The sequence below is a fragment of the Gorilla gorilla genome, chromosome 15 (genome assembly GCF_029281585.2).
Source record: "Gorilla gorilla gorilla isolate KB3781 chromosome 15, NHGRI_mGorGor1-v2.1_pri, whole genome shotgun sequence".
In the NCBI taxonomy this organism is placed as follows: domain Eukaryota; kingdom Metazoa; phylum Chordata; class Mammalia; order Primates; family Hominidae; genus Gorilla; species Gorilla gorilla.
This window is the reverse complement of record NC_073239.2, coordinates 16,973,867-16,999,032: the sequence shown is the minus strand read 5'-3', so window position 1 is coordinate 16,999,032 and position 25,166 is coordinate 16,973,867. Positions and strand designations below refer to the sequence as shown.

The 25,166-nt window shown below is 37.7% G+C and overlaps 1 long non-coding RNA gene across 1 annotated transcript in view; it reads left to right on the top strand.

Moving 5' to 3' along the window:
• The first annotated feature begins 9,612 nt into the window (after window positions 1-9,612).
• LOC129526762 (uncharacterized) overlaps window positions 9,613-25,166 on the top strand; it is a 364,222-nt gene continuing 348,668 nt past the window's right edge. The window contains exons 1-3 of the long non-coding RNA XR_010130717.1: window positions 9,613-10,688; window positions 12,523-12,618; window positions 13,183-13,487. This is a non-coding gene — a long non-coding RNA (uncharacterized lncRNA). The remainder of the gene's footprint in view (window positions 10,689-12,522; window positions 12,619-13,182; window positions 13,488-25,166) is intronic.

The window sequence follows — 25,166 nt, the reverse complement described above, 5'->3', positions numbered from 1 at the left end:
TGATTGCACTTTTAACTCAATTCCAAGTTATATCTAAAAACCCTTTTTCATTTTGAGAGAAGTTTGTTGTTTGTAATTAATTTTTGAAAGTAATTTTGAGTAAATTTGAGGTAATTTTAGTAAAATGAATAAAAGTAAATTTGAGTAATTTTAAACGAGCCAAATAGAGTGTTGGGAAAACTTTTGTATGCATATTTTCCCCTGCTTTAGCATGTAGGACTCCAGAAAGTCAAAACATCAAGGAATATTTGCCATTTCTTTAGGAATCTCATAACTTTCCCTTTTTAGAACTTCTGTCAACATGTAAGTGGATGGTGCATTTATTTAATCTAAGATCACTGGTAGATCTTACTAATATTTCATCTACACTACTCAAAATAACAACGGTTTTTTATTTCATGTGATTCTATGAGGCTTCTGAGTGGTTCTTCTGCTGCATGTTGTGTTGGCTGGGGTTCCTTAGGTAGGTTTGTTCACTTGGCAGATGGTCTAGCATGCAAGATCATCTGCACCTGTCTCGTGTCTGGGACTGCAGTGTTGACTGTAGGTTGGGGTAACTCAGTTATCCTCCATGTGGCCTTTCTCTTTTGGTAGTATTTTTTGAGAGCAAATCTGCAAGCTAGTACAGCATCATTTTTTACCATATTTTATTGGTCAAAGCAAGTTACCCAGTTTCAAGGTGATGGAAATCGACCCTACCTCTTGAAGAGAGAGACAGCAAGTGCAGTTCTAGCGTATTCTAGAGACACATCCCTCATGAGATCTGTGATTTGTAATTCTGGGGGTGGGGGCAATGGTTTCTTAGATATGATAGCAGAAGCACAAGCCATGAAAAAAGGTATATTGGATTTCATCAAATTTAAAAACTTTTGTGCACTAAAGGATTCTATCAAGAGACTGAAAAGACAAACTATCAAATGGAAGAAAATATTTGCAAATCACATATATGATAAAAGACTTTCAATCTAATATATAAACATTTTTTACAACTTAACAAAAAGACAAATAACCCAATTAAAAAAAATGGGCAAAGGACTTGGTAGAGATTTTTCCAAAAAAGTTATACAAATGGCACATGAGCATGTGAAAAAATGCTCAACATCATAAGTCATTAGGAAAATGCACATCAAAAGCATAAGATACCACTTCACACCACACATTGCTAGTGTGAATGTAAGTGTGAATGTAAAACCATGTGGCTGCTTGGAAAACAGTTTGTCAGATGTTTAAAATGTTAAACATAGAATTACCATATGACTTCTAGGTATATATTAACTGAAAGAACTGAAAACAGATGTAAAAAACTTGTACACAAATGTTCATAGAGGTACTATTCATAACAGCCAAAAGATGGAAACAGTCCAAATGTCCATCAACTGATGAATGGATAAATAAAATGGGTATCTTCTATGAGACAGAATATTATTCAGCCATGAAAAGGAATGAAGTACTGATACATGCTACAACATGGCTGAGCCTTGAAGACATTACGCCAAGTGAAAGAAGCCAGATACAAAAGGCCACGTATTGCATAGTTCCATTTACGTGAGATATCCAGAATAGCCAAAATAGAGACAGAAAGCAGGTTAGTTAATTACCAGGGAGTGGCTGGGCACAGTGGCTCACACCTGTAATCCCAGAACTTTGGGAGGCCAAAGCAGGTGGATCGCTTGAGCCCAGAAGTTCAAGATCAGCCTGGGCCACGTGGCGAAACCCCGTCCCTATTAAAATACAAAAATTAGCTGGGCGTATTGGTGCATTCCTGTAGTCCCAGCTGCTTGGGAGGTTGAGGCAGGAGAATTGCTTGAGCCCTGGAGATTGAGGCTGCAGTGAGCCAAGATTGTGCCACTGCACTCCAGCGTGGGTGACAGAGCAAGACCTTTTTTTTGTTAATGTGAAAAAAAAAAAAAGAAAAAAAAATACCAGGGACTGAGGGAGAGGAGAAAATGAGGAATTACTGCTTAATGGGTATGAGATTTCTTTTTGCAGTGATGAAAATGTTCTGGAACTAGAGATAGTAGTAATGATTGTCTGACATTGTGGTATTACTTAATGCCAATCAGTTGTACACTTTGGAATGGTTGAAATGGTGACTTTTATGTTCATGTTTTTACCACAATAAAATAAAGCAATTGGGAAATTGGACTTGCTTGGTCTTGTGCCTCAACCATGAGAACATACTCAGGCTAGTCAGTGGGATGTTAAAAAAAATAAAGTGGAGCTAAATTGAGTCTCCTCATCTGTACCAGCCAAAGCTATTCTAAGTTGCCAGACGGTCATCTAACACCAAAATATATGAAAGTGTTGGGCCAAGATCAGCAGAACCACTTGGTCTACTCCTAGGTGACTCTAAATGTGTTAGCATTAGATGCTTATCATTTCATGCTGCTGAAATTGTGTAATTTGTTTTATTGCATTATTGTGACAATATGACTGATATAATGTCTAATACTATTACTCATTAAAATAAATCAGGGCTTCTCAGAGAAATAGATGATTTGAAGACTCAGGTAAAGAAGGTGAAAGGTAAGTGTTCAACATCTCATATGCAGGGAATCTTTCAAGGAATAATGAGGTTGACTTAAAAGGGCACAAAGTTCTGGAGTTGGATAGTAGTCATGGCAGCACATCAGCATGAATGTACTTAATGCCACTTAATTGTACACTTACAAATGGTGAAAATGGCATTATTTTTGTTGGTTTTGAGACAGTCTTGCTCTGTCGCCCAGACTGGGGTGCAGTGGCGTGATCTTGGCTCGCTGCAACCTCTGCCTCCCAGGTTCAAGCTATTCTGCCTCAGCCTCAGCTGGGATTACAGGCGTGTGTCACCGTGCCCAGCTAATTTTTATAGTTTTAGTAGAGATGGGGTTTCACCATGTTGGCCAGGTTGGTCTTCAACTCCTGACTTCAAGTCATCCGACCACTTCTGCCTCCCAAAGTGCTGGGATTTACAGGCATGAGCCACCCCACCTGGCCAAAATGGCAAATTTTATGTTATGTTATTTTACCACAATTTTAACAAAGGACACAGGAACCAGGTGAAAGGGATTCCTGCTGGTCAGTTATTTTAATATGAGCATTAAATTTGAGCCTCAAAAAATAATGATTGTAGTATATTAAAACATATCAAATATGTGAAAATCTTGAGTCCATAATTATATTAGAAATAAAAAAAAGCAAGGTAAAGTGATTGGTGGTTACTAGAGGCTGGGAAGGATAAGGAGGAGGAGTGGGGATAAAGAGAGATTGATTAATGAGTACAAACATACAGTTAGATGGAAGAAATAAGACCTAGTATTAGATTCGTGGGATAACTGTAGTTAACAATAATATATTATACATTTCAAAATAGCTGGAAGAGAATAATTTGAATGTTCTTCACACAAAGAAAAGATAAATATTTATGGTGTTGGGTATCCCAATTACCCTGATTTTATCTTTACACATACGAATGTATCAAAATATCACATGTACCCTGAAAATATGTACATCTGTTATGCATCAGTATAAAAACCAAAGTGAGAAAAACATTCATTCATCACCAATTGAGGTGACTATTATGCCAACATAAATATTCAACCTTAAGGGATCACAACAATGCAGGATCCTGCGTTAGATCTTTATTTAGTTAAGACGGGTGTAAATGCCATTTTTTGGGACAAATGGAGAATTTTTGGGGAAAACATATAACCTCATCGTAGAGATTGTTAATTGTCTTCAAATAGTCATTTTTTTTTCTTTTCTTCATTTAGAAATAGAACTCCTTGAGTTTTAGCAGCCATCAGACCTCCCAACTAGGGACTACATTTTCCAGTCGTCTTGTAGCTTGGGTTGGCTATGTCATTACTATAAGTTTTGTAAAAATATGTTTTACATATAGCATTTCTTGTTATCCTTTGATTAATTTGGAAAGTAGAAAGCTAAATCTTAGTTATATACATGGTGTTCTGCAGAATAATATGTTCCAAGTGTGTAGCTTTCTGATGAAGTGGCTTAATACAGGGTAACACCAACTAAGGTAACCACAGCGAGGAAGTTATGATATCTTTTAGATCAGCGTTTCAAACTGGGTTCTGTAGATGGCAGGACAAAAGAGGGTCTCTACAAATGTTTAATTTTAATTTGCTTTAAATTTGTTTTAATTCATTTATTCATTCAATTTTTTCAACTTTTAGATTCAGGGGGTACATGTGCAGGTTTGTTACAAGAGTATATTGTGTGATGCTGAAGTTTGGAGTACAGTTGAACCCATCACCTAGCTAGTGAGCATGATACTGAGTAGGTAATTTTTAAGCCTTTGTCCCCCGCACCCTTCCCCCTCTTGTAGTCCTCACTGTCTATTGTTCCCATCTTTATGTCCATGTGTACCCGATGTTTAGCTCCCACTTATAAGAGAACAAGCAGTATTTGGCTTTCTGTTTCTACATTAGTTTGCTTAGGATAATGACCACCAGGTACATCCATGTGGCTGCAAAGGATCAGGTTTCATTCTTTTTTGGGCTGCATAGTACTCCATGGTATATATGTACCACATGGTTTAAATATTTTTTAAACAATATTTTAAACCACTTTAAAAAAGCAACTGTTATAAAATATGTTACCGACATCTCTATTTTAGTGATGAGAATTCTGAGGATGCAGTATGACAGCTGCTATTATTTGAGATTAATTTCTTTGTGATTTAGGATTATTTTAATATTTGCCACAACAACAAAATACGAAGACAGATTGGATAGTAAGGCTGGTGTGGCTACAGCTGACAACTATAACCACTAATTTAAAGATTTGAGGAGTCCATCTGAACAACGTCATTTTCTTTAAATGTGAACTAAACTTATATTAGTAAAACACTATTTTATGTATTAGAGTTGAGTGCAGAATTTTATTTGACAAGAGGGTTTATTACTAAACGAAATATGAAATCTACTTAGATTTTCCCTGTAGAATAGCAGTTGTCTGCACTGGGTTTTGGACAGGAATCATCAGGCAGATAATTTCCCATTTAGATGGCTAGCCAGTGTCTGATAAAAGGGCACTTTGCTGTTGACTGAAAGAAGATCAATATACTCTATACATGGAGCATGGACAGTGAAGTTGCTGGTCAGAGCCTAATTTATATTCAAGGGTTAGTGAAGGGCTACCCCACGTTGCTGCATTTGGGCACAGAAGTAAGGAAAACTTTTCTTATATTAACTCTGGATCTCTTCAGGTGCTAAACAGAGTCTTGTTTGAAGGCTGAGAGTTTTTTGTCTTAAAGATAGAAGAATATCCTTCCTTGAATATTTTTGAGGGCACAAATGGTTAAACACCTACATTTATCACTATAACCTTAACATTAATCGATAAATATCAGTTTCTTTGGATGAGATTGTGTCTTGATCATTCCTCTAAAACTATGTCTTTATAGAGCAGCAGTTTTTACCATTATCTGGAAGCTTGTTAGGAATGTAGAATGTTAGGCACTACCCCAGACTTATTACATCTGAATCTGTGTTTTTAAAAGATCCCCAGGTGATTCATAAGCATATTACCTTTTGAGAAACACTTCATAGCAAAGGGAACTCTGAGGCAATTCATTTAATTAATTAGTTGAGTAGAGATTTAAAAAATATTGTCGCCTTGGATGACCCAATTCACAGTTTGGGTTTAATTATCAATATTTAAATGTTTTCCGGTCAATATCTGCCTAATAATATGAGCTTTTCTATAGCTAGGAGCACAGTCTACTATAGAATTTGATTATGGAAATTTCAGAATTTCAATGGGCTTTGTGTACCTTGCTCTGAATTGTACCTTGCTCTGAATTGTGTGTGGTATTGGAACATGTGCAACTGGAATGTCAGGCAGTATTCTTGTCTGTTGTATTAACCACGACAACCCATCTTTTATGGTGTTCAGATTGTCAGTAATTTTGAATAATTAATAACTGATATCTTGTATCATTAAAACTGAAAGTTTTGAAAATATTTTAACACGCATTATCTTATTTAGACTTCACTGTAACTCTGTGTGGTAGTTTTCTAAAATCCCCATTATAGAAGTAAAGAATCTGTCCAAGGATGGTGGATTATACTGATCACAGAGAGTAAATGGTAGAGGGCCTAGGCTTGAATTCAGGTTACCTGACTTCTAATTTAATACTTTCTTCACCACACAATTTTTCTTCTCTTCTTGTGGATTTTGTTTATCTCGGAATTTTCTTAAATACCATGTTATCCAGTATACAGGAGGCAATGGCATATAACTCAAAGAAATTGATCTTTTAATATAAACTGTATCTGTGTTCTGCCCTAACTCTAGCCAAGAAGAAAGCTTTACTAAGTTTAAAGTTGCCTGTGCTCAATTCAATTATAATCTGCCCTTCAACTTAATAATTCTAGGATCTTAAAGCAAAATATACAACCTTTTCTTTATGATTTTTGTTTATAGATTCCTACTTGAAGAAGAATGAGGTAGCACTCATTTCAGATTTATTATCATTTTAAACAAGAAGCTTCCTCCTAGTTACAGGGATATTCATGAAAATATTATAAATAATGGCTATTTGTAGCACTTGAAGGGCTTTATTAATAAGTTATGTCAAGCCATCTAATGCATTCTGCTCGGAGTTATTGTTCACCTACACTTTATAGATTAGATATCTGTTTTTATATTGCTTTTGAAATGTGGTAGGATTTTTATATTCAGGAAAATATTCTTTTGTTTCTCTGTTCAGTTTATTTGATGGTATGATTTACTCAGTTTAGGTATCATTTCCATGTAAAATTTACACATTGGAATTCGTAGTTATTATAAAATAATCGTCTCTGTGGCTTCAAAACTGCCCTTTTGATTTCTAGGATCACTCATTTACTTTCTTCTTATTGTAAATAATCACATATATTATTTGTATCTGGCTAATTGTTTATCATAACTTGATTTTGGTTCTTCAACTACGATATTTGTTTGCAGCTCCAGAAAATATATACACTATATTCTAAGTGTCTAAGACTATTTTTCTTGGGATAATTAACTTGTCTTGATTAGTTATAAAATAAGTGGACTTCAAATTTAGGATATTTCACTCTACCTTTGCATCCTCTCTTGATTTGCCTTCAGGATATCGCTAGTGGAATGTCCTACTCCCAACTGAGGTTTTGTGGCTTGAAAATAAGGTTCAGTTTGTCTTCCTTACCAAATAGGCACCCTTTCTGACTACCCAGACTCACCATCTTTACAAGATCTCAGGGCTTCAGCTTTGCTGTGATTTGGTGCTCCTTTCCCCCTTTGCATTCTGCATTCAGTTTGTGGCCAGCTTTGGTTCTGGAGGCTGAATTCTGTCTATGCCCTTTGTCCCCAAATTATATGTTGAATTCGTAACTCCCTCTACCTCAGAATGTGACTGTATTTTGAGACCCCATCTTTAAAGAGGCAACTGAGGTTAAATGAGACCATCAGGGTGGGCACTAATCCAATATGACTGGTGTCCTAATGAGAAGAGGAAATGAGGACACAGACGTACACAGAGGGAAGACCATGTGAAGATGGTCTTCTAGACAGGAGAAGATGGCCATCGATAAGCCAAGGAGACAAGCCCTCAGGAAAAACTAATGTAGCTGATATCTTGATCTTGGACTTCTAGCCTCCAAAACTAGAGGAAATACATTTCTGCTGTTTAAGCTGCCCAGGTTGTGATGCTATGTCATGGGAGCTGTAGCAGACTAGTACACTTGGCGGTTCTCTGTAGGGTCTCTTGAATTTGGACCAGCTGAAGAGTATATTTTGATTATTTATTATCACTTTATTTATAGAGTATCTAAAACAGCACTATATTTTACGTACTTTGGCCTAATTGAGAGATCAGTTATTTTGGAAAAAAAATTATTTGTTCTGTGATTCTCAATTTAGAAGTAACCTCCTTGAGGAACTCATTCTTTAGGGTCCTTTGCACTAAGTGCTTGTCCCAATTACAGCACTTTATCACACTTATCACACTAATTACAATTGTATATTTTATCACTTCTCTGTCCTACCCACTAGCTTGTAAATGCCTAAGGTCAGAGATTGATTTTTAAACATTATTCTATTCATACCACTTAGCATAGTGCCTGACACGAAGAATGTGCTCAATAAATATTTATGAATAAATTACTCTGTATTAGTATCAGTCAGGATGCTGAGATTTTTGCAGTAACAATCTCCAAGTATCAATGTCTTAAAACATCAAAAATTTCTTTCTTGCTTATGATACATATCATTGTGGTTGTGCTGGAGGCTCTCTCTGTGTTATCCTCACTGCTGGGTCTAGGTTCTGGGAGCAGCCCACCACTTAGGGTATTTCCTGTCACTGTGGCAGAGGAAAAAGGAGAGCATGGTGAGTCTTGTAGCAGCTCATAAGTCTTCGGCAGATATCATTTCTGGTCATATATCCTTGATCAGAGCAATTCACATAGCCACATATGATGCCATTGAGGGGAGGGAATTGCCATCCTATCATTGCCAGGGGTAGAGAAAAGCCAGAGATATTTGTGAACAGCATTAGTGACTGTCAAAAACTCCCATACGTGGCATATTGTTTCATTTATGATTTGCTCTTTTAATTTCCTTTTTTTTTTTTTTTTGATACAGAGTCTCACTCTGTCACCTAGGCTGGAGTGCAGTGGCACAGTCTTGGCTCACTGCAACCTCTGCCTCCCGTGTTTAAGGGATTCTTGTGCTTTAACCTCATAAATGTATTAGTGTCTGTGGTATTCATGGATTTAATCTCTGGTTGGCATAGAAGTGTATGTGGGTTATTACTATGTAACTGCTTCACTATTTAATATAAAGTTCTTACAAGAGAGCCAACTACGTGTGATCTCAAATTACTGTTTTTTTTCTGTCAAAACACAGCTTCTCCCAATATAGATGACCCTGATGCTGTTGAGAAACCTGAAAATATTATACCCTTTCTAAGCAAGCCAGGATAATATGAATCTATAGTGAATCATTCACCATTATCCAGTGGGATTTATTCCTGGGATGCACAAGGATGGTTCAACATAAGCAAATCAAGAACTGTGATATATCACATTAACAGAATGAAGGACAAAACCGTATGATCATCTCAATAGATGCAGAAAAAGCATTTGACAAAATTCAACATCCTTTTATGATTAAAGCTCTCAAAAAAATTAGGCACAGAAAGAATGCACCTCAACACATAATAAAGGCCATATATAAAAAGCCCGTACTAAGATCATACTCAGTAGTGAAGAGTTGAAAGCTTTCTCTCTAATATCAGAAATAATATGAGGATGTTCACTCATACCATTTCTATTCAATATAGTCCTTGTCCAGTACAATTACACAAGAAAAAGAAAAGGGATTCAAATAGGAAAGGGAGAAGTGAAATTGTTTGTTAGCTTATGACGTGATCTTATGCATAGAAAACCCTGAAGACTCCACCAAAAACTGTTGGAACTGATAAACAAATTTAGTAAAGTCTCAGGGTACAAAATCAATACACAAAATTCAATACGAGCTATCTGAAAAGGAAATTAAGAAATCAGTCCCATACACAGTAGTATAAAAAAAAACTAACAATAAATTTAATCAAGGAGGTGAAAGATCTGTGTACTAAAAACTATAAAACATTAAGGAATTAAAAGTTATACAAATAAATAGGGAAATATTCTGTGTTTATGGGTGGGAAGAATTAATATTATTAAAATGCTCACACCACTGAAAGCGATCTACAGAGTTAATGTAATGCCTATCAAAACTGCAATGTCATTTTTCACAGATCTAGAAAAATAATCTTAAAGTGTATATGGAACCACAAAAAACCCTGAGTAGCCAAAGCAGTTTTGAGCAGAAAACCAAAACTAGATGCATCACACTACCTGACATCAAAACCTATTACAAAGCTATAGTTATCAAAGCAGCATGATATTGGAATAAAAATAGACACATCCACCAATGAGCAGAATAGAAAGCCTAGAAATAAACTAATGCATTTACAGTCAATTGATTTTCAACAATGGTGCCAAGAATACACATGGAGAAAGGACAGTCTCTGCAATAAATCGTGGTGGAAACATTGGATATCCACATTCAGAAAAATGAAATAGATCTCATGCCATGTAAAAAACCAACTCAAAATGAATTAAAGACTTAAACATAAGATGTAAACTGTAAAATTACTAGAAGAAAACATGGAGAAAAGTCGATGACATGGCCTGAGAGATTTCTTCAGTATGACCTCAAAAGCACAGACAACAACAGCAAAGATAAACAAATGAGATTACATCAAACTAAAAAGCTTCTGCATAGCCAAGGAAACAGTTAATGGAGTGAAGAGATAATCCATAGATTGGGAGAAAACATTTGCAAATCAAACATCTGATAAGGGGCTGATATCCAAAATATATAAGGAACTCAACTAAATAGCAAGAAAACAACCCAACTGAAAAAAGTGGCGAAGGACCTAAACAGGTGTTTCTCAAAAGAAGATAAAAATGACCAACAGACATATGAAAAAACGCTTAGCATCATTGATTGTCAGGGAAATGAAAATCAAACCAAAGGGAGCTATCACCTCCCACCTGTTGGTATGGCTATTGCCAAAAAGATAAAAGATAACAAGTGTTGGAGAGAATGTGGAGGAAAGGGTACCCTTCTACATTGTTGGTGGGAATGTAAATTAATACAGCCATTAGGGAAAAAAGGTATGTTGGTTCCTCAAAAAACTAAAAATAGGATTACCATATGATTCAGCAATCTTATTTCTGGGTGTATATCCAAAGGAACTGATATCAGTGTGTTGAAGAAATATCTGCACTCCCATGTTCATTGTAGCATTATTCATAATAGCTAAATATGAAAGCAACCTAAGTGTCCAACAACACATGAATGGATAAAGAAAATGTTACACACACACACACACACACACACACACACACACACACACACAATCAAAATGGAGTATCATTCAGCCTTAAAAAAGAAGGGAATTCTGTCATTTGCAGCAACATGGATGAACCTGAAGGACATTATGCTAAGTGAAATAAGCCAGGCACAGAAGGAGCAGTGCCACATGATCTCACTTATATATGGAATCTAAAAAAGTTGAATTCAGAGCAGTTGTGAGTAGAATGGTGATTACCAAAGGTTGGAGGTGGTTGGGGAAATGGGAGCTGTTGATTCAAGGATACAAAATTTTAGTTAGAGAGTAGGAAAAAGATGTAGTAATCTGTTGCATGGAATGGTGACTATAATTAATTACAATGCATTGTATATTTTGAAATGGCTTAAAGATTATATTTTAAATCTTCTCACCACAAAAAAATCGGTAAGTATGTGAGGTGATGGAATTTGCTTGATTTAATCATTCATAATGGAAACATATCAAAATATCACATTGTACCACATAAATGCATACAATTATTGTCAACTAAAGCAAAATGTAATTTAAAAATCCACAATGAAAAAAGCATTTGAGTATGCATGTATTTAAAATATGTGCATGGGAAACTAACCTAAAATATTCAAACCGAATGACATTCTGAGAGGAATATTTGTATTATACAAGGTAGACAAAGAGTTATATAACTAGTATGCAGAGGTATTTCATAAAATAATAAGAGGAACTACAGTCCATTAGGAAAATGGGTAAAGTATGAACAGATTATACATGTGCAGGCTCACACACATGTGCATGTACACACACAGCCAACGAACTAGGGAAAGATGCTAACTCTCAGTGCTGATGGCATTGGGGGAAATGGACATTCCTAGACACTGTTAGTATAAGTGTAGAATGGTATAAGCCTTTGTGGGTAATGCCTTGGCATGTATTTTAAAATTTTTAATGTTTATATATTTTAACCTAGCCACCCAAGTTTTTGAAATCTATCACCTAGAAAGAAGAGGGAAACTCACTGCAGCACTGTTTATAAAAGCAAAAAATTAGAAGCAAGTTAAATACCTCTCAGTAAGGGAAAAGTGTATCCATAAAGTGGAACAGTATGCATATATTAGAAAAAGGAGGAAATAATAATGAAAATAATAACTAAGATTTATAGAGTGCTTACTATGTTCTAGACACAATTGTAAGTGCTCTTTTGAGAATAGGTTTGAAAATAAGAACAAGATAATATATACATGATATATTATGTAAAAAATAAGGTTTCAGACCAATATGAAAATAAATGCAAGTAAATAAATGTAAGTATAAATGTATTATTGTAAAGATCCAAATATTTATATTTTATCTATTTCTACATATAGATATGTAAATATAGACATAGTTGTACAAATATAGGAAAAGTTGGGAAGACTACAGTGTGAAGTCTTAACAATGATGGGTATTGGATTAGATGGGGGGAGGCTTTTATTTCCTACTTAATTATAGAACCAAGGGATTGTGGGTAATTTTTACTTTTTTGTGTTTTTCAAATAAAAAAATAAATAAAAACATTTTGATGGTGATGGCACAGGAATAGTAGTGATTTGCTCCACCATGGTAAACATAGCTTGATCTATGAATGTGGTTGTTGACAGAAAATCTTGGAAGAAGAACACTTCTTTGATGAAGTTGTCAGAGAGAAATGGATGTTCTCCTAAATGGGAAGCCTTAATTCTGTGTGTAATTTATGAGTAAGAATGCATTTGAATTTTTTTTCCTTTTTTAAAAACTTTTATTTTAAGTTCATAGGTACATGTGCAGGATGTGCAGATTTGTTACATAGGTAAATGCGTGTCATGGGGGTTTGTTACACAGATTATTTCATCACCCAAAAATACAATTTAACAACAGACAATAATTATTTCCCTTATTGAGATTGGCAGCCACTAGGGAAAGGGAAATTTTGGTAGTTACGATTGGGAAGATGAAGGATAGAGAGGTATATTTTGAGAAAGAAAGTATAGATGGGGTAGCGGTTTGGATTATTGTGGTGTCACATGAGGACTCTTATCCCAGGGGGTTGGATAAAGCAGGTAGCAGTAAATGCTTTTTGATTACTTTTGCATACCTGTCTTTTGTTCTGTTGGTTGTTTTGCCATGAAAGTAATTTAAAATTCTAGATTAACGATGCCTAAGTTTGAGTATTAGGTCTGATTTGAAGGGATCAAACTTTATTATCAGTGCTTACTTAGCAGTTTAGCTTTATCCAGCCCAGGACTTCCTTAATGTTTCTCTCCTTTCCTTTCTTCCTTCAGAGCCATGGAGAAGAGGAGACAGAGTGTGCAAGGGAATGAAGAAAAGGAACAAGACTATTTTCAAATCACCCATGGCACTACTAGAAAAGTATTTCAGCAAAAGGACTGGCTGATTTTATGATTCCTGTGTCCACCACAGCCCTCTAATTTTTACATAGGTACCCCACATCTCTCTAGATTTCAGGAAGACTATTATCCTTTGACTTTAGCTTTCTGATGGGTTCACAAAAAGCCATTAGTGTGCTGTTGGTCCAGCTTTTTTCTGTTGCAAATACGAGAGCTACAGTTCTGAGATGAAACCACAGGTAAGTGTTATGATTTTAAGTAATTGAATACTAAAGTGATGTAGGCGAACTAAATTAAGTACTAAAGAAAACTAGACAGAAGTCTAAAAGATATATGATTAGAAACGATACAGCTCCCAGTATGAGCAACGCAGAAGACGGGTGATTTCTGCATTTCCATCTGAGGTACGAGGTTCATCTCACTAGGCAGTGCCAGACAGTGGGCACAGGACAGTGGGTGCAGGGCACCGTGTACGAGCCGAAGCAGGGCGAGGCATAGCCTCCCTCTGGAAGTGCAAGGGGTCAGGGAGTTCCCTTTCCTAGTCAAAGAAAGGGGTGACAGACGACACCTGGGAAATCGGGTCACTCCCACCCTAATACTGCGCTTTTCCGACGGGCTTAAAAAATGGCGCACCAGGAGATTATGTCCCACACCTGGCTTGGAGGGTCCTATGCCCACGGAGTCTCGCTGATTGCTAGCACAGCAGTCTGAGATCAAACTGCAAGGCAGCAGTGAGGTTGGGGGAGGGGCGCCCGCCATTGCCCAGGCTTGCTTAGGTAAACAAAGCAGCCAGGAAGCTCCAACTGGGTGGAGCCCACCACAGCTCAAGGAGGCCTGCCTGCCTCTGTAGGCTCCACCTCTGGGGGCAGGGCACAGACAAACAAAAAGACAGCAGTAACCTCTGCAGACTTAAATGTCCCTGTCTGTCAGCTTTGAAGACAGCAGTGGTTCTCCCAGCACGCAGCTGGAGATCTGAGAACGGGCAGACTGCCTCCTCAAGTGGGTCCCTGACCCCTGACCCCCGAGCAGCCTAACTGGGAGGCATCCCCCAGTAGAGGCAGACTGACACCTCACACGGCCAGGTACTCCTCTGAGACAAAACTTCCAGAGGAACGATCAGACAGCAGCATTTGCGGTTCACGAAAATCCACTGTTCTGCAGCCACCGCTGCTGGTACCCCGGCACACAGGGTCTGGAATGGACCTCTAGCAAACTACAACAGACGTGCAGCTGAGGGTCCTGTCTGTTAGAAGGCAAACTAACGAACAGAAAGGACATCCACACCAAAAACCCATTTGTACATCACCATCATCAAAGACCAAAAGTAGAGAAAACCACAAAGATGGGGAAAAAACAGAGCAGAAAAACTGGAAACTCTAAAGAGCAGAGCACCTCTCCTCGAAAGGAACCCAGCTCCTTACCAGCAATGGAACAAAGCTGGATGGAGAATGACTTTGACGAATTGAGAGAAGAAGGCTTCAGACGATCAAACTACTCCGAGCTACAGGAGGAAATTCAAACCAAAGGCGAAGAAGTTGAAAACTTTGAAAAAAATTTAGAAGAATGTATAACTAGAAGAACCAATACAGAGAAGTGCTTAAAGGAGCTGATGGAGCTGAAAGCCAAGGCTCGAGAACTACCTGAAGAATGCAGAAGCCTAAGGAGCCGATGCGATCAACTGGAAGAAAGGGTATCAGTGATGGAAGATGAAATGAATGAAATGAAGAGGGAAGGGAAGTTTAGAGAAAAAAGAATAAAAAGAAAAGAACAAAGCCTCCAAGAAATATGGGACTATGTAAAAAGACCAAATCTACGTCTGATTGGTGTGCCTGAAAGTGACAGGGAGAATGGAACCAAGTTGGAAAACACTCTGCAGGATATTATCCAGGAGAACTTCCCCAATCTAGCAAGGCAGGCCAACCTTCAGATTCAGGAAATACAGAGAACGCCACAAAGATACTCCTCGAGAAGAGCAACTCCAAGACACATAATTGTCAGATTCACCAAAGTTGAAATGAAGGAAAAACTGTTAAGGCAGCTAGAGAGAAAGGTCAGGTTACCCACAAAGGGAAGCCCATCAGACTAACAGCGAATCTCTCGGCAGAAACTCTACAAGCCAGAAGAGAATGTGGGCCAATATTCAATATTATTAAAGAAAAGAATTTTCAACCCAGAATTTCATATCCAGCCAAACTAAGCTTCATAAGTGAAGGAGAAATAAAATACTTTACAGACAAGCAAATGCTGAGAGATTTTGTCACCACCAGGCTTGCCCTAAAAGAACTCCTGAAGGAAGCACTAAACATGGAAAGGAACAACTGGTACCAGCCACGGCAAAATCATGCCAAATTGTAAAGACCACTGAGGCCAGGAAGAAACTGCATCAACTAACGAGCAAAATACCAGCTAACATCATAATGACAGGATCAAATTCACACATAACAATATTAACTTTAAATGTAAATGGACTAAATGCTCCAATTAAAAGACACAGACTGGCAAAATGGATAAAGAGTCAAGACCCATCAGTGTGCTGTATTCAGGAAACCCATCTCATGTGCAGAGACACACATAGACTCAAAATAAAAGGATGGAGGAAGATCTACCAAGCAAATGGAAAACAAAAAAAGGCAGAGGTTGCAATCCTAGTCTTGGATAAAACAGACTTTAAACCAACAAAGATCAAAAGAGACAAAGAAGGCCATTTCATAATGGGAAGGGGATCAATTCGACAAGAAGAACTAACTATCCTAAATATATATGCACCCAATACAGGAGCACCCAGTTTCATAAACCAAGTCCTGAGTGACCTACAAAGAGACTTAGACTCCCACACAATAATAGTGGGAGACTTTAACACCCCACTGTCAACATTAGACAGATCAACGAGACAGAAAGTCAACAAGGATACCCAGGAATTGAACTCAGCTCTGCATCAAGCAGACCTAATAGACATCTACAGAACTCTCCACCCCAAATCAACAGAATATACATTTTTTTCAGGACCACACCACACCTATTCCAAAATTGACCACATACCTGGAAGTAAAGCTCTCCTCAGCAAATGTAAAAGAACAGAAATTATAACAAACTGTCTCTCAGACCACAGTGCAATCAAACTAGAACTCAGGATTAAGAAACTCACTCAAAGCCGCTCAACTACATGGAAACTGAACAACCTGCTCCTGAATGACTACTGGGTACATAACGAAATGAAGGCAGAAATAAAGATGTTCTTTGAAACCAACGAGAACAAAGACACAACATACCAGAATCTCTGGGACACATTCAAAGCAGTGTGTAGAGGGAAATTTATAGCACTAAATGCCCACAAGAGAAAGCAGGAAAGATCCAAAATTGACACCCTAACATCACAATTCAAAGAACTAGAGAAGCAAGAGCAAACACATTCAAAAGCTAGCAGAAGGCAAGAAATAACTAAAATCAGAGCAGAACTGAAGGAAATAGAGACACAAAAAACCTTTCAAAAAATTAATGAATCCAGGAGCTGGTTTTTTGAAAGGATCAACAAAATTGATAGACCACTAGCAAGACTAATAAAGAAGAAAAGAGAGAAGAATCAAATAGATGCAATAAAAAATGATAAAGGGGATATCACCACCGATCCCACAGAAATACAAACTACCATCAGAGAATACTACAAACACCTCTATGCAAATAAACTAGAAAATCTAGAAGAAATGGATAAATTCCTCGACACATACACCCTCCCAAGACTAAACCAGGAAGAAGTTGAATCTCTAAATAGACCAGTAACAGGCTATGAAATTGTGGCAATAATCAATAGCTTACCAACCAAAAAGAGTCGAGGACCAGATGGATTCACAGCCGAATTCTACCAGAGGTACAAGGAGGAACTGGTACCATTCCTTCTGAAACTATTCCAATCAATAGAGAAAGAAGGAATCCTCCCTAACTCATTTTACGAGGCCAGCATCATCCTGATACCAAAGCCAGGCAGAGACACAACCAAAAAAGAGAATTTTAGACCAATATCCTTGATGAACATTGATGCAAAAATCCTCAATAAAATGCTGGCAAACCGAATCCAGCAGCACATCAAAAAGCTTATCCACCATGATCAAGTGGGCTTCATCCCTGGGGTGCAAGGTTGGTTCAATATATGCAAATCAATAAATGTAATCCAGCATATTAAACAGAACCAAAGACAAAAACTACATGATTATCTCAGTAGATGCAGAAAAGGCCTTTGACAAAATTCAACAACCCTTCATGCTAAAAACTCTCAATAAATTAGGTATTGATGGGACGTATCTCAAAATAATAAGAGGTATCTATGACAAACCCACAGCCAATATCACACCGAATGGGCAAAAACTGGAAGCATTCCCTTTGAAAACTGGCACAAGACAGGGATGCCCTCTCTCACCACTCCTATTCAACATAGTGTTGGAAGTTCTGGCCAGGGCAATCAGGCAGGAGAAGGAAATAAAGGGTATTCAATTAGGAAAAGAGGACGTCAAATTGTCCCTGTTTGCAGATGACATGATTGTATATCTAGAAAACCCCACTGTCTCAGCCCAAAATCTCCTTAAGCTGATAAGCAACTTCAGCAAAGTCTCAGGATATAAAATCAATGTACAAAAATCACAAGCATTCTTATACACCAATAACAGACAAACAGAGAGCCAAATCATGAGTGAACTCCCATTCACAATTGCTTCAAAGAGAATAAAATACCTTGGAATCCAACATACAAGGGACGTGAAGGACCTCTTCAAGGAGAACTACAAACCACTGCTCAATGAAATAAAAGAGCATACAAACAAATGGAAGAACATTCTATGCTCATGGGTAGGAAGAATCAATATGGTGAAAATGGCCATACTGCCCAAGGTAATTTATAGATTCAATGCCATCCCCGTCGAGCTACGAATGCCTTTCTTCACAGAATTGGAAAAAAACTACTTTAAAGTTCATATGGAACCAAAATGAGCCCACATTGCCAAGTCAATCCTAAGCCAAAAGAACAAAGCTGGAGGCATCACGCTACCTGTCTTCAAACTATACTACAAGGCTAAAGTAACCAAAACAGCATGTTACTGGTACCAAAACAGAGATATGGATGAATGGAACAGAACAGAGCCCTCAGAAATAACGCCACGTATCTACAACTATCTGATCTTTGACAAACCTGAGAAAAATAAGCAATGGGGAATGGATTCCCTATTTAATAAATGGTGCTGGGAAACCTGGCTAACCATATGTAGAAAGCTGAAACTGGATCCCTTCGTTACACCTTATACAAAAATTAATTCAACATGGATTAAAGACTTACATGTTGGACCTAAAACCATAAAAACCCTAGAAGAAAACCTAGGCAATACCATTCAGGACATAGGCATGGGCAAGGACTTCATGTCTAAAATACCAAAAGCAATGGCAACAAAAGACAAAATTGACAAATGGGATCTAATTAAACTAAAGAGCTTCTGCACAGCAAAAGAAACTACCATCAGAGTGAACAGGCAACCTACAAAACGGGAGAAAATTTTTGCAAACTACTAATCTGATAAAGGGCTAATATCCAGAATCTACAATGAACTCAAACAAATTTACAAGAAAAAAACAAACAACCCCATCAAAAAGTGGGCAAAGGACATGAACAGACACTTCTCAAAAGAAGACATTTGTGCAGCCAAAAAACATATGAGGAAATGCTCACCATCACTGGCCATCACACAAATGCAAATCAAAACCACAATGAGATACCATCTCACACCAGTTAGAATGGCAATCATTAAAAAGTCAGGAAACAACAGGTGCTGGAGAGGATGTGGAGAAATAGGAACACTTTTACACTGTTGGTGGGACTGTAAACTAGTTCAACTCTTGTGGAAGTCAGTGTGGCGATTCCTCAGGGATCTATAACTAGAAATACCATTTGACCCAGCCATCCCATTACTGGGTATATACCCAAAGGACTGCAAATCATGCTGCTATAAAGACACATGCACATGTATGTTTTTTGCAGAACTATTCACAATAGCAAAGACTTGGAACCACCCCAAATGTCCAACAATGATAGACTGGATTAAGAAAATGTGGCACATATACACCATGGAATACTATGCAGCCATAAAAAATGATGAGTTCATGTCCTTTGTAGGGACATGGATGAAATTGGAAATCATCATTCTCAGTAAACTATCACAAGAACAAAAAAGGAAACACTGCATATTCTCATTCATAGGTGGGAATTGAACAATGAGAACACATGGACACAGGAAGGGGAACATCACACTCTGGGGACTGTTGTGGTGTGGGGGGAGGGGGGAGGGATAGCTTTAGGAGATATACCTAATGCTAAATGACGAGTTATGGATGCAGCACACCAGCATGGTACATGTATACATATGTAACTAACCTGCACATTGTGCACATGTACCCTAAAACTTAAAGTATAATAATAATATAAAATAAAAAAAAGAAAGGATACTTACGCAATATAGTTAAGAAAACAACATCAGCAAAAAAACTCCACTCTGTTTTAAAAAATGATTTTTGGTCGGGTGCCAAAATCCCAGTACTTTTGGAGCCCGAGGCAGGCAGATCACGAAAGAGATGGAAACCATCCTGGCCAACATGGTGAAACACCGTCTCTACTAAAAATGCAAAAATTAGCTGGGCATCGTGGTGCACGCCTGTAGTCCCAGCTACTCAGGAGGCTAAGGCAGGAGAACTATTTGAACCTGGAAGGTGGAGGTTGCAGTGAGCTGAAATCGTGTCACTGCACTCTAGCCTGGCAACAGAGTGAGACTCTGTCCCCACCCCCCCAAAAAAAGATTTTTAGTTATTTGTCAATATCTATGGAGCATTTACTAATTACAACATACCTTATTAAATGATTTGCCTCCCTTTTAAAATGGAATCTTTTCAGCAACCCTCTGAAGTTCTCTTATTATTTCCATTATGAGGAAACTGAAGCACAAAGTATTTGAGTGGCTTGCCCAAGGTCATACAACTAACAAATGTTGTAACTGAGACTCCAATACAGGAAATCTGATTCCATAGTGTGTCTTTATTATATTAATAAAGTGAGGCTATCACTTTTTCAGATATTAAAAGGAATCCAATTGAACAAAGAAAGAACATGCTGTAAGAAATAGTTCAATAGCAGAAGATCCTTTAATAGTATGTGAAAGGAGAAATATTCTCATATTGATGAAAAGAAGAAAAGAAAAGGAAAACCTGTGAGGATTTTAGAGCACCCTGACCATCTGACCCAGGCAGACACTTCTAAGAGCTGTATGGAACTGTATTTAAGATCGACAGGAATAAAACTGTCCATCTTATCTTACTTTTCTTTTACATACCCTCGGCCTTCTCTCTGTTATTCATTGGCAACTCCAGCTTTTGAACTCTGAAAATTCCAGCGATGCCATTTGAGCATTGAGAAAAGATACTTTTCATTTTAAGTTACATCTTCCTACTGTTTGTAGATGTTATGTGTATTCCATTGCTAAGGAATCATTGTCTTTGCCTGAGGAAAAAGACAGTTTAAAAATAACTTGTGTTGTGATTAGAAAAGTCTTTGTATAAAGATACCTGAAAGAGAGAGAATGCACAGGCACCTGTATAACACATGATGGGTGATAGTTTTCAACTGTGCTTGGCGGGGAAACATTTTGTTTTGTAGAGAAATAAAGTGTAGACAAGAAAAAAAGTGGTATGTTAATGTGAGGCATATTGGAATGTATTTAAGTATATCTGTTGTTAACAAAGTGGATAAATCCACTAAATAGATAACATATGAAATTTACAGGCTGCAGGTGGCCATGGGTCCTCTTTTTCACCTGTTAGTGATGGTGGTGGAGGGGAAGGACGGCACAGGGAAGTAAGGGAAATAGTATTTCCACCAGGAGAATTTTGAACCTGAAATGTAAGAAAATACTGTATTTTCTATTCATACCAGTTATGCTTCATACAGATATTGGGTGATTGTGAAGTTATTGTTTGTAAGTCCCTGGTATGGTGTTGACTCTATACACTTTACCATATGCCCAGTGAGGGGTGTGTTTGGATGTCTTAGTGTGAGTCCAAGAATTCCAGGGAATTCAAGATATTTTGCAGCATCATTCTTTATTTCAAAGTCTAGTTTAGACTTTTAAATATTTGAATATATTGGACTGTAAACAAAACAACATCTTGTTGAAAAGAACAACCATCTCCATGCAACCTGAATGGATGGAAGCAGTATTATCTTTAGTCTAAATCTGAAACAAAATCTTTAGTCCAAATCTGAAACAAAATCTGCTTCACCAAACTTTCTTGCAGACAAGCAGACTGCTTTGTTTGAAAATGTGAGATTGGAAAATCTGGTTGGAAGTTTTACCTTAAAATTTTTTCTTCGTATGGGGAGGGCATGGGCTCTCCGGTAACTCTTTGTTCTGGCAGCAGGAGGAAGGACATGGCGCTGGTGTCCCGGCTGGAGGAGCCAAGGGTTACCCGGTACCTTTTATTTTCACATTAAAACACTATAGAGAAAAGGATCTGGCTCTCCACCTTTTTATATTGCTCAGTCATTTCTTTATACTTTGTGCTTCAGTGAGCACAGTATGTGGTTTGCTAGGGAAGCTATTAAAAAGAAAACCCTTCAGTTTTATGGAGTTTGGCGAAATCTATAGTCAATGCATGTTTTTTAATTCCTTCACAACTACTCTAATTCTCTAAACCTTGGTGAGGGCATGCTCAAAAATTGGCTCATAATTTGTAATTTAACAAGTGGCAGAATATTTTGACATTAGCAAAGGAAGGGAAATGTTTTATATAACTAACCATGATCGTGGCTTTCCATTTTGGTCATTTGTACTGAGCAGATTGTCACAATCAAAGCCCTGGCTGTTAGAAGCCTAGGCCAGTTTTGTTGAAACTTTCCGGGTAACTGAGATCATTCAGGCTTGGCCTTGTATTATATTTAGATTAAAGTGGTTATCCCCTCTTAGTGTTCAGAATGCCCACCCCTCTCCCATCTTTCTTTTTGCTCTAACTTACATAAACTTTTTAGCATGTTTATTTATAATTTGTAGCCTATATTCACCTCTGGGTTTTAACTTCTTGCATTTCATTTCTTAAGAGTCCTTCTCAGCATTTCACCATCTCCTAAGTGTTAGTGAGTAAAGGATGGCAAGAAACTTGACAGAGAAGGTGTTAGTGGGTCAGGGAAAAGTCCAGTGTGGAGGCTATAGTCTTATGGGATGGTAGAGGCCATACTTCTGGTGACTGTATTCATCATCCACTTGGATTCTCTCTCGCACAGAGTCTGATTTAGCGTAGACAGTGTCATCTTTTAGTTGGCTTAGAAAAGCTTGACCCCAAATGTACTCTGAGAAGTCCTTAAAAATAAATTTGTATTAATCCAGTAATTCTCTAGATAAGAAACTTAAAATTCTGTAGGAAGTATGTGTGACATACAGAAATAAGTGAAATGGATGACAATGAAACTAACATTGCTTTTTAAATCACCATATGTGCATAAAATACACATGCATAAATAAGGCCCACTGGCTGGCTGAGTATGACTCATGTTTTATACTCATTTTGTTTTCTTGCAATAAGAAAGCTTAACTGGGTAATAAAGCTCCCTCTCTTCTGGTCCCTGAGAAACCAACCTCACAGCTGCAGGTCCCATTTTTAGCTAGGACAAATCTCATCTTATTTAACCAATCTTTCCATAAGTGGCTTAGTTGAGGAAGTTATTACTTTCTGTGGTCTAAATTGCCTAACAGAAAGTAATTTTACCTAAATCCTAGGACCCCTGTGGGAAAATTCCAATTGGTTACTGTGCCTGTAAACTAAATAAGGTACTGACTGGCTCCTCCTTTTAAGCAGAACTAGTTTTAAGATCTTCTCTTACATCACCCTAGTTAAACTTGAAAATTTCCTGTTTGTTATAGCGAGAAAAGCAACTCAATTCTCCTATTTCTAAATATTGTTAGAAAGGGTCTGCTGTTGGATACAATTCAATTCCTAGGACTGTTGTGGGGAAATCTGAATGAATATGTTGCATATTGACCTAGAAATATATTGTAAAATGTGATTTATTTGCAAAGAAGATCTGAAATTCTGTGCTATTCGTCAGATACTGCTCTTTTGTAAACGTTAAAAGCCACAAATCTTTTCTTCTTGTCAATTCAATTGAATACTTAAGAGGATTGCATAATAATTATCCTTTAAAAAATAGGATTAATATTTAACTGTGTTCAGCAAAATTAATTGGAAGCTTCTGCAGTTCAGGCACAAATAGTTGTCCAAGTAAACTGCAAAGACTCCATGTTGCAAAATTATTTAAGCATATAATAATTATACCTTTCACTTGTGTATGACATTTTACAGATAACTCACTATTAATAAGTATGTATTAAGGTAATTATAAGTACATTCTGCTTTTATAGTTATAAATAAGCCTTCTGGTTCCCCACAATATAGCTTATTATTATCCCCTTAATGTGGAAGAGTAAATGGAGGCAAAGACTGAGCATTAATTGTAGGACTGTCATCTAAGCTGATTAGTATATGGTGAAGGGATTAATATCTCTGAATAGATTATAATTTTGATATCTATGACTTATCTCTAATAATGTTCAATTCTTTACCATATCAGCAAAATGGAATCATTTGCAGTTAAAAAAAAATACCCTTGTAATGGCTTTAAAACACAACCAATCGATTCTCTGATACTCGTTCATTAAGAGATAGGATCTTTATCCCTTTTCCTTGAATTAGGGCCTTGTGACTGTTTGACTAATAGAACACAATGGAAGTCCCACTGTGCCCATTTCTGTCTTGGGCTTTAAGAAGCTAGCAGCTTCTATTTCCTATCTCTTAGGATCATTGCTCTTGGAACCCAGCTACCATGCCACAAGGAAACCTAAGCAGCCAGTGCAAAACCCCTCATGGGCACCTGCACATAGCTCTAGTTGAACTTCTAGTTGATAGCCAGCTCCCACCTGCCAGCCATATGAGTGAGTCACCCTGAAAGCAGGTCCTCCAGCCCTCCCTCAGCTGAGCTGCCCTTGATGACATTGTGTGGAGCACAGATTAATGATTCCTGTTGATCCCTGCCCAAATTTTAGATTTGTAAGGAAAATAAATGATTACTGTTTTTTAAGCCACTAAGTTTTGAGGTGTTTTTTTTTTCTTTTCTTTTTGGAGACAGAGTCTCGCTCTGTTGCCCAGGCTGGAGTGCAGTGGTGTGATCTCAGCCCACTGCAACCTCCGCCTCCTGGGTTCAAGTGATTCTCCTGCCTCAGCCTCCCAAGTAGCTGGGATTACAGGCACCTGCCACCACGCCTGGCTAATTTTTGTATTTCAGTAGAGATGGGGTTTCACCATGTTGGTCAGGCTGGTCCCGAATTCCTGACCTCAAATGATCCGCCCACCTCAGCCTCCCAAAGTGTTGGGATCACAGGCATGAGCCACCGCTCCTGACCCTGAGGTGATTTTTAGTGCAACAATAGATAACTGGAGCATGCTCTAAGGAAATGGCAACATTCCTAGCTCTCTTCTCTTCAGTGTCACCAAAGCTAGGTGCTGTTCTACAGTTTAACTCTTGATGCTAATGGCTTGGAAAGAAAGAGAGTGAACACAACAGATTTCCAGGGGGAGGCTCGGAGTTCTTACTCAATATTGGTGGGACTGTACTTGTTTTAGGATGATGCATCATAGCCTAATCTAATTTACTGAGCATCTACTAAGTGCCAAGCACAGTTGTAGCTCTAACAGGGCCAGCTTTGCTGTTTCTAGTTCTGCTTAGGCTACTAACCCACCATGTGGTCTCGACAGACTATGCTGAGCTAAAGTATCCCATTTCTTTTTCTGTGTAAAATAAGAGGGCTTGGATAAATGTTCTCTCAGGTTCTTCCAGCTCAAACACA